We start from the raw sequence: 9698 nt of genomic DNA, 5'->3' as shown, positions 1-9698 counted from the left end.
TTAGGGTTTTAAACCCTAAACTGAACTTTTTCCTTTAATCAGCATTAGGGTTTTAAACCCTAAACTGAACTTTTTCTTTTAATCAGCATTAGGGTTTTAAACCCTAAACTGAACTTTTTCCTTTAGTCAGCATTAGGGTTTTAAACCCTAAACTGAACTTTTCCTTTCAGTCAGCATTAGGGTTTTAAACCCAAAACTGAACTTTTTCCTTCCAGTCAGCATTAGGGTTTTAAATCTTAAACTGAACTTTTTCCAGTCAGTCTGCATTAGGGTTTTAAACCCTAAACTGAACTTTTCCATTCAGTCAGCATTAGGGTTTTAAACCCTAAACTGAACTTTTCCTTTAGTCAGCATTAGGGTTTTATACCCTAAACTGACCTTTTTCCTTTAATCAGCATTAGGGTTTTAAACCATAAACTGAACTTTTTCCTTTAGTCAGCATTAGGGTTTTAAACCCTAAACTGAACTTTTCCTTTCAGTCAGCATTAGGGTTTTAAACCCTAAACTAAACTTTTCCTTTAGTCAGCATTAGGGTTTTAAACCCTAAACTGAACTCTTTTCCATTCAGTCAGCATTAGGGTTTTAAACCCTAAACTGAACTTTTCCCTTTAGTCAGCATTAGGGTTTTAAACCCTAAACTGAACTTTTCCTTTAGTCAGCATTAGGGTTTTAAACCCTAAACTGAACTTTTCCCTTTTGTCAGCATTAGGGTTTTAAACCCTAAACTGAACTTTTCCTTTAGTCAGCATTAGGGTTTTAAACCCTAAACTGAACTTTTTCCTTTAGTCAGCATTAGAGTTTTAAACCCTAAACTGAACTTTTCCATTCAGTCAGCATTAGGGTTTTAAACCCTAAACTGAACTTTTCCTTTAGTCAGCATTAGGGTTTTAAACCCTAAACTGAAATCTTTTCCATTCAGTCAGCATTAGGGTTTTAAACCCTAAACTAAACTTTTACCTTTAATCAGCATTAGGGTTTTAAACCCTAAACTGAACTTTTTCCTTTAGTCAGCATTAGGGTTTTAAACCCTAAACTAAACTTTTCCTTTCAGTCAGCATTAGGGTTTTAACCCCAAAACTGAACTTTTTCCTTCCAGTCAGCATTAGGGTTTTAAACCTTAAACTGAACTTTTTCCAGTCAGTCAGCATTAGGGTTTTAAACCCTAAACTGAACTCTTTTCCTTTCAATCAGCATTTGGGTTTTAAACCCTAAACTGAACTTTTCCTTCCAGTCAGCATTAGGGTTTTAAACCCTAAACTGAACTTTTTCCTTCCAGTCAGCATTAGGGTTTTTAACCTTAAACTGATCTTTTTCCAGTCAGTCAGCATTAGGGTTTTAAACCCTAAACTGAACTCTTTTCCTTTCAGTCAGCATTAGGGTTTCAAAACCCTAAACTGAACTTTTTTCTTTAGTCAGCATTAGGGTTTTAAACCCTAAACTGAACTTTTCCATTCAGTCAGCATTAGGGTTTTAAACCCTGAACTGAACTCTTTCCTTTAGTCAGCATTAGGGTTTTAAACCCTAAACTGAACTTTTTCCTTTAGTCAGCATTAGAGTTTTAAACCCTAAATTAAACTTTTCCATTCAGTCAGCATTAGGGTTTTAAACCCTAAACTGAACTTTTCCTTTAGTCAGCATTAGGGTTTTAAACCCTAAACTGAAATCTTTTCCATTCAGTCAGCATTAGGGTTTTAAACCCTAAACTGAACTTTTTCCTTTAATCAGCATTAGGGTTTTAAACCCTAAACTGAACTTTTCCTTTAGTCAGCATTAGGGTTTTAAACCCTAAACTGAACTTTTTCCTTTAGTCAGCATTAGGGTTTTAAACCCTAAACTGAACTTTTCCTTTCAGTCAGCATTAGGGTTTTAAACCCTAAACTGAACTTTTCCTTTAGTCAGCATTAGGGTTTTAAACCCTAAACTGAACTTTTCCCTTTTGTCAGCATTAGGGTTTTAAACCCTAAACTGAACTTTTCCTTTAGTCAGCATTAGGGTTTTAAACCCTAAACTGAACTTTTTCCTTTAGTCAGCATTAGAGTTTTAAACCCTAAACTGAACTCTTTTCCATTCAGTCAGTATTAGGATTTTATATCCTAAACTGACCTTTTTCCTTTAAGTCAGCATTAGGGTTTTAAACCCTAAACTGAACTTTTTCCTTTAGTCAGCATTAGGGTTTTAAACCCTAAACTGAACTTTTCCTTTCAGTCAGCATTAGGGTTTTAAACCCTAAACTAAACTTTTCCTTTAGTCAGCATTAGGGTTTTAAACCCTAAACTGAACTCTTTTCCATTCAGTCAGCATTAGGGTTTTAAACCCTAAACTGAACTTTTCCCTTTAGTCAGCATTAGGGTTTTAAACCCTAAACTGAAACTTTTCCTTTAGTCAGCATTAGGGTTTTAAACCCTAAACTGAACTTTTCCCTTTTGTCAGCATTAGGGTTTTAAACCCTAAACTGAACTTTTCCTTTAGTCAGCATTAGGGTTTTAAACCCTAAACTGAACTTTTTCCTTTAGTCAGCATTAGAGTTTTAAACCCTAAACTGAACTTTTCCATTCAGTCCGCATTAGGGTTTTAAACCCTAAACTAAACTTTTCCTTTAGTCAGCATTAGGGTTTTAAACCCTAAACTGAAATCTTTTCCATTCAGTCAGCATTAGGGTTTTAAACCCTAAACTAAACTTTTTCCTTTAATCAGCATTAGGGTTTTAAACCCTAAACTGAACTTTTTCCTTTAGTCAGCATTAGGGTTTTAAACCCTAAACTAAACTTTTCCTTTCAGTCAGCATTAGGGTTTTAAACCCAAAACTGAACTTTTTCCTTCCAGTCAGCATTAGGGTTTTAAACCTTAAACTGAACTTTTTCCAGTCAGTCAGCATTAGGGTTTTAAACCCTAAACTGAACTCTTTTCCTTTCAGTCAGCATTAGGGTTTTAAACCCTAAACTAAACTTTTCCCTTTTGTCAGCATTAGGGTTTTAAACCCTAAACTGAACTTTTCCTTTAGTCAGCATTAGGGTTTTAAACCCTAAACTGAACTTTTTCCTTTAGTCAGCATTAGAGTTTTAAACCCTAAACTGAACTTTTCCATTCAGTCAGCATTAGGGTTTTAAACCCTAAACTGAACTTTTCCTTTAGTCAGCATTAGGGTTTTAAACCCTAAACTGAAATCTTTTCCATTCAGTCAGCATTAGGGTTTTAAACCCTAAACTAAACTTTTTCCTTTAATCAGCATTAGGGTTTTAAACCCTAAACTGAACTTTTTCCTTTAGTCAGCATTAGGGTTTTAAACCCTAAACTAAACTTTTCCTTTCAGTCAGCATTAGGGTTTTAAACCCAAAACTGAACTTTTTCCTTCCAGTCAGCATTAGGGTTTTAAACCTTAAACTGAACTTTTTCCAGTCAGTCAGCATTAGGGTTTTAAACCCTAAACTGAACTCTTTTCCTTTCAGTCAGCATTTGGGTTTTAAACCCTAAACTGAACTTTTCCTTCCAGTCAGCATTAGGGTTTTAAACCCTAAACTGAACTTTTTCCTTCCAGTCAGCATTAGGGTTTTTAACCTTAAACTGATCTTTTTCCAGTCAGTCAGCATTAGGGTTTTAAACCCTAAACTGAACTCTTTTCCTTTCAGTCAGCATTAGGGTTTCAAAACCCTAAACTGAACTTTTTTCTTTAGTCAGCATTAGGGTTTTAAACCCTAAACTGAACTTTTCCATTCAGTCAGCATTAGGGTTTTAAACCCTGAACTGAACTCTTTCCTTTAGTCAGCATTAGGGTTTTAAACCCTAAACTGAACTTTTTCCTTTAGTCAGCATTAGAGTTTTAAACCCTAAATTAAACTTTTCCATTCAGTCAGCATTAGGGTTTTAAACCCTAAACTGAACTTTTCCTTTAGTCAGCATTAGGGTTTTAAACCCTAAACTGAACTTTTTCCTTTAGTCAGCATTAGAGTTTTAAACCCTAAACTGAACTTTTCCATTCAGTCAGCATTAGGGTTTTAAACCCTAAGCTGAACTTTTCCTTTAGTCAGCATTAGGGTTTTAAACCCTAAACTGAAATCTTTTCCATTCAGTCAGCATTAGGGTTTTAAACCCTAAACTAAACTTTTTCCTTTAATCAGCATTAGGGTTTTAAACCCTAAACTGAACTTTTCCTTTAGTCAGCATTAGGGTTTTAAACCCTAAACTGAACTTTTCCCTTTTGTCAGCATTAGGGTTTTAAACCCTAAACTGAACTTTTCCTTTAGTCAGCATTAGGGTTTTAAACCCTAAACTGAACTTTTTCCTTTAGTCAGCATTAGAGTTTTAAACCCTAAACTGAACTCTTTTCCATTCAGTCAGTATTAGGATTTTATACCCTAAACTGACCTTTTTCCTTTAAGTCAGCATTAGGGTTTTAAACCCTAAACTGAACTTTTTCCTTTAGTCAGCATTAGGGTTTTAAACCCTAAACTGAACTTTTCCTTTCAGTCAGCATTAGGGTTTTAAACCCTAAACTAAACTTTTCCTTTAGTCAGCATTAGGGTTTTAAACCCTAAACTGAACTCTTTTCCATTCAGTCAGCATTAGGGTTTTAAACCCTAAACTGAACTTTTCCCTTTAGTCAGCATTAGGGTTTTAAACCCTAAACTGAACTTTTCCTTTAGTCAGCATTAGGGTTTTAAACCCTAAACTGAACTTTTCCCTTTTGTCAGCATTAGGGTTTTAAACCCTAAACTGAACTTTTCCTTTAGTCAGCATTAGGGTTTTAAACCCTAAACTGAACTTTTTCCTTTAGTCAGCATTAGAGTTTTAAACCCTAAACTGAACTTTTCCATTCAGTCCGCATTAGGGTTTTAAACCCTAAACTAAACTTTTCCTTTAGTCAGCATTAGGGTTTTAAACCCTAAACTGAAATCTTTTCCATTCAGTCAGCATTAGGGTTTTAAACCCTAAACTAAACTTTTTCCTTTAATCAGCATTAGGATTTTAAACCCTAAACTGAACTTTTTCCTTTAGTCAGCATTAGGGTTTTAAACCCTAAACTAAACTTTTCCTTTCAGTCAGCATTAGGGTTTTAAACCCAAAACTGAACTTTTTCCTTCCAGTCAGCATTAGGGTTTTAAACCTTAAACTGAACTTTTTCCAGTCAGTCAGCATTAGGGTTTTAAACCCTAAACTGAACTCTTTTCCTTTCAGTCAGCATTTGGGTTTTAAACCCTAAACTGAACTTTTCCTTCCAGTCAGCATTAGGGTTTTAAACCCTAAACTGAACTTTTTCCTTCCAGTCAGCATTAGGGTTTTTAACCTTAAACTGATCTTTTTCCAGTCAGTCAGCATTAGGGTTTTAAACCCTAAACTGAACTCTTTTCCTTTCAGTCAGCATTAGGGTTTCAAAACCCTAAACTGAACTTTTTTCTTTAGTCAGCATTAGGGTTTTAAACCCTAAACTGAACTTTTCCATTCAGTCAGCATTAGGGTTTTAAACCCTGAACTGAACTCTTTCCTTTAGTCAGCATTAGGGTTTTAAACCCTAAACTGAACTTTTTCCTTTAGTCAGCATTAGAGTTTTAAACCCTAAATTAAACTTTTCCATTCAGTCAGCATTAGGGTTTTAAACCCTAAACTGAACTTTTCCTTTAGTCAGCATTAGGGTTTTAAACCCTAAACTGAACTTTTTCCTTTAGTCAGCATTAGAGTTTTAAACCCTAAACTGAACTTTTCCATTCAGTCAGCATTAGGGTTTTAAACCCTAAGCTGAACTTTTCCTTTAGTCAGCATTAGGGTTTTAAACCCTAAACTGAAATCTTTTCCATTCAGTCAGCATTAGGGTTTTAAACCCTAAACTAAACTTTTTCCTTTAATGAGCATTAGGGTTTTAAACCCTAAACTGAACTTTTTCCTTTAGTCAGCATTAGGGTTTTAAACCCTAAACTAAACTTTTCCTTTCAGTCAGCATTAGGGTTTTAAACCCAAAACTGAACTTTTTCCTTCCAGTCAGCATTAGGGTTTTAAACCTTAAACTGAACTTTTTCCAGTCAGTCAGCATTATGGTTTTAAACCCTAAACTGAACTCTTTTCCTTTCAGTCAGCATTTGGGTTTTAAACCCTAAACTGAAATTTTCCTTCCAGTCAGCATTAGGGTTTTAAACCCTAAACTGAACTTTTTCCTTCCAGTCAGCATTAGGGTTTTTAACCTTAAACTGATCTTTTTCCAGTCAGTCAGCATTAGGGTTTTAAACCCTAAACTGAACTCTTTTCCTTTCAGTCAGCATTAGGGTTTCAAAACCCTAAACTGAACTTTTTTCTTTAGTCAGCATTAGGGTTTTAAACCCTAAACTGAACTTTTCCATTCAGTCAGCATTAGGGTTTTAAACCCTGAACTGAACTCTTTCCTTTAGTCAGCATTAGGGTTTTAAACCCTAAACTGAACTTTTTCCTTTAGTCAGCATTAGAGTTTTAAACCCTAAATTAAACTTTTCCATTCAGTCAGCATTAGGGTTTTAAACCCTAAACTGAACTTTTCCTTTAGTCAGCTTTAGGGTTTTAAACCCTAAACTGAACTTTTTCCTTTAATCAGCATTAGGGTTTTAAACCCTAAACTGAACTTTTTCTTTTAATCAGCATTAGGGTTTTAAACCCTAAACTGAACTTTTTCCTTTAGTCAGCATTAGGGTTTTAAACCCTAAACTGAACTTTTCCTTTCAGTCAGCATTAGGGTTTTAAACCCAAAACTGAACTTTTTCCTTCCAGTCAGCATTAGGGTTTTAAACCTTAAACTGAACTTTTTCCAGTCAGTCTGCATTAGGGTTTTAAACCCTAAACTGAACTCTTTTCCTTTCAGTCATCATTAGGGTTTTAAACCCTAAGCTGAACTTTTCCATTCAGTCAGCATTAGGGTTTTAAACCCTAAACTGAACTCTTTCCTTTAGTCAGCATTAGGGTTTTAAACCCTAAACTGAACTTTTTCCTTTAGTTAGCATTAGAGTTTTAAACCCTAAACTGAACTTTTCCATTCAGTCAGCATTAGGGTTTTAAACCCTAAACTGAACTTTGCCATTCAGTCAGCTTTAAGGTTTTAAACCCTAAACTGAACTTTTTCCTTTAGTCAGCATTAGGGTTTTAAACCCTAAACTGAACTTTATCCTTTAGTCAGCATTAGGGTTTTAAACCCTAAACTGAACTTTTCCATTCAGTCAGCATTAGGGTTTTAAACCCTAAACTGAACTCTTTCCATTAGTCAGCATTAGGGTTTTAAACCCTAAACTGAACTTTTTCCTTTAGTTAGCATTAGGGTTTTAAACCCTAAACTGAACTTTTTCCTTTAGTCAGCATTAGGGTTTTAAACCCTAAACTGAACTTTTCCTTTTAGTCAGCATTAGGGTTTTAAACCCTAAACTGAACTTTTTCCTTCCTGTCAGCATTAGGGTTTTAAACCTTAAACTGACTTTTTCCAGTTAGTCAGCATTAGGGTTTTAAACCCTAAACTGAACTCTTTTCCTTTCAGTCAGCATTAGGGTTTTAAACCATAAACTGAACTTTTTCCTTTAGTCAGCATTAGAGTTTTAAACCCTAAACTGAACTTTTTCCTTCCAGTCAGCATTAGGGTTTTAAACCCTAAACTGAACTTTTTCCAGTCAGTCAGCATTAGGGTTTTAAACCCTAAACTGAACTCTTTTCCATTCCGTCAGCATTAGGGTTTTAAACCCTAAACTGAACTTTTTCCTTTAATCAGCATTAGTGTTTTAAACCCTAAACTGAACTTTTTCCTTTAGTCAGCATTAGGGTTTTAAACCCTAAACTGAACTTTTCCTTTCAGTCAGCATTAGGGTTTTAAACCCTAAACTAAACTTTTTCCTTCCAGTCAGCATTAGGGTTTTAAACCTTAAACTGAACTTTTTCCAGTCAGTCAGCATTAGGGTTTTAAACCCTAAACTGAACTCTTTTCCTTTCAGTCAGCATTAGGGTTTTAAACCCTAAACTGAACTTTTCCTTTAGTCAGCATTAGGGTTTTAAACCCTAAACTGAACTCTTTTCCATTCAGTCAGCATTAGGGTTTTATACCCTAAACTAACCTTTTTTCTTTAGTCAGCATTAGGGTTTTAAACCCTAAACTGAACTTTTTCCTTTAGTCAGCATTAGGGTTTTAAACCCTAAACTGAACTTTTCCTTTCAGTCAGCATTAGGGTTTTAAACCCTAAACTAAACTTTTCCTTTAGTCAGCATTAGGGTTTTAAACCCTAAACTGAACTTTTCCCTTTAGTCAGCATTAGGGTTTTAAACCCTAAACTGAACTTTTCCTTTAGTCAGCATTAGGGTTTTAAACCCTAAACTGAACTTTTCCCTTTAGTCAGCATTAGGGTTTTAAACCCTAAACTGAACTTTTCCTTTAGTCAGCATTAGGGTTTTAAACCCTAAACTGAACTTTTTCCTTTAGTCAGCATTAGAGTTTTAAACCCTAAACTGAACTTTTCCATTCAGTCAGCATTAGGGTTTTAAACCCTAAACTGAACTTTTCCTTTAGTCAGCATTAGGGTTTTAAACCCTAAACTGAAATCTTTTCCATTCAGTCAGCATTAGGGTTTTAAACCCTAAACTGAACTTTTTCCTTTAATCAGCATTAGGGTTTTAAACCCTAAACTGAACTTTTTCCTTTAGTCAGCATTAGGGTTTTAAACCCTAAACTAAACTTTTCCTTTCAGTCAGCATTAGGGTTTTAAACCCAAAACTGAACTTTTTCCTTCCAGTCAGCATTAGGGTTTTAAACCTTAAACTGAACTTTTTCCAGTCAGTCAGCATTAGGGTTTTAAACCCTAAACTGAACTCTTTTCCTTTCAGTCAGCATTAGGGTTTTAAACCCTAAACTGAACTTTTCCTTCCAGTCAGCATTAGGGTTTTAAACCCTAAACTGAACTTTTTCCTTCCAGTCAGCATTAGGGTTTTAAACCTTAAACTGATCTTTTTCCAGTCAGTCAACATTAGGGTTTTAAACCCTAAACTGAACTCTTTTCCTTTCAGTCAGCATTAGGGTTTTAAACCCTAAACTGAACTTTTTCTTTAGTCAGCATTAGGGTTTTAAACCCTAAACTGAACTTTTCCATTCAGTCAGCATTAGGGTTTTAAACCCTGAACTGAACTCTTTCCTTTAGTCAGCATTAGGGTTTTAAACCCTAAACTGAACTTTTTCCTTTAGTCAGCATTAGAGTTTTAAACCCTAAATTGAACTTTTCCATTCAGTCAGCATTAGGGTTTTAAACCCTAAACTGAACTTTGCCATTCAGTCAGCTTTAGGGTTTTAAACCCTAAACTGAACTTTTTCCTTTAATCAGCATTAGGGTTTTAAACCCTAAACTGAACTTTTTCTTTTAATCAGCATTAGGGTTTTAAACCCTAAACTGAACTTTTTCCTTTAGTCAGCATTAGGGTTTTAAACCCTAAACTGAACTTTTCCTTTTAGTCAGCATTAGGGTTTTAAACCCAAAACTGAACTTTTTCCTTCCAGTCAGCATTAGGGTTTTAAACCTTAAACTGAACTTTTTCCAGTCAGTCTGCATTAGGGTTTTAAACCCTAAACTGAACTCTTTTCCTTTCAGTCAGCATTAGGGTTTTAAACCCTAAACTGAACTTTTCCTTCCAGTCAGCATTAAGGTTCTAAACCCTGAACTGAACTTTTCCTTTAGTCAGCATTAGGGTTTTAAACCCTAAACTGAACTCTTTTCCATTCA

The sequence above is a fragment of the Nicotiana sylvestris genome, chromosome 8 (assembly GCF_000393655.2).
Source record: "Nicotiana sylvestris chromosome 8, ASM39365v2, whole genome shotgun sequence".
In the NCBI taxonomy this organism is placed as follows: Eukaryota; Viridiplantae; Streptophyta; class Magnoliopsida; order Solanales; family Solanaceae; genus Nicotiana; species Nicotiana sylvestris.
Note: the sequence above shows the minus strand (reverse complement) of the source record.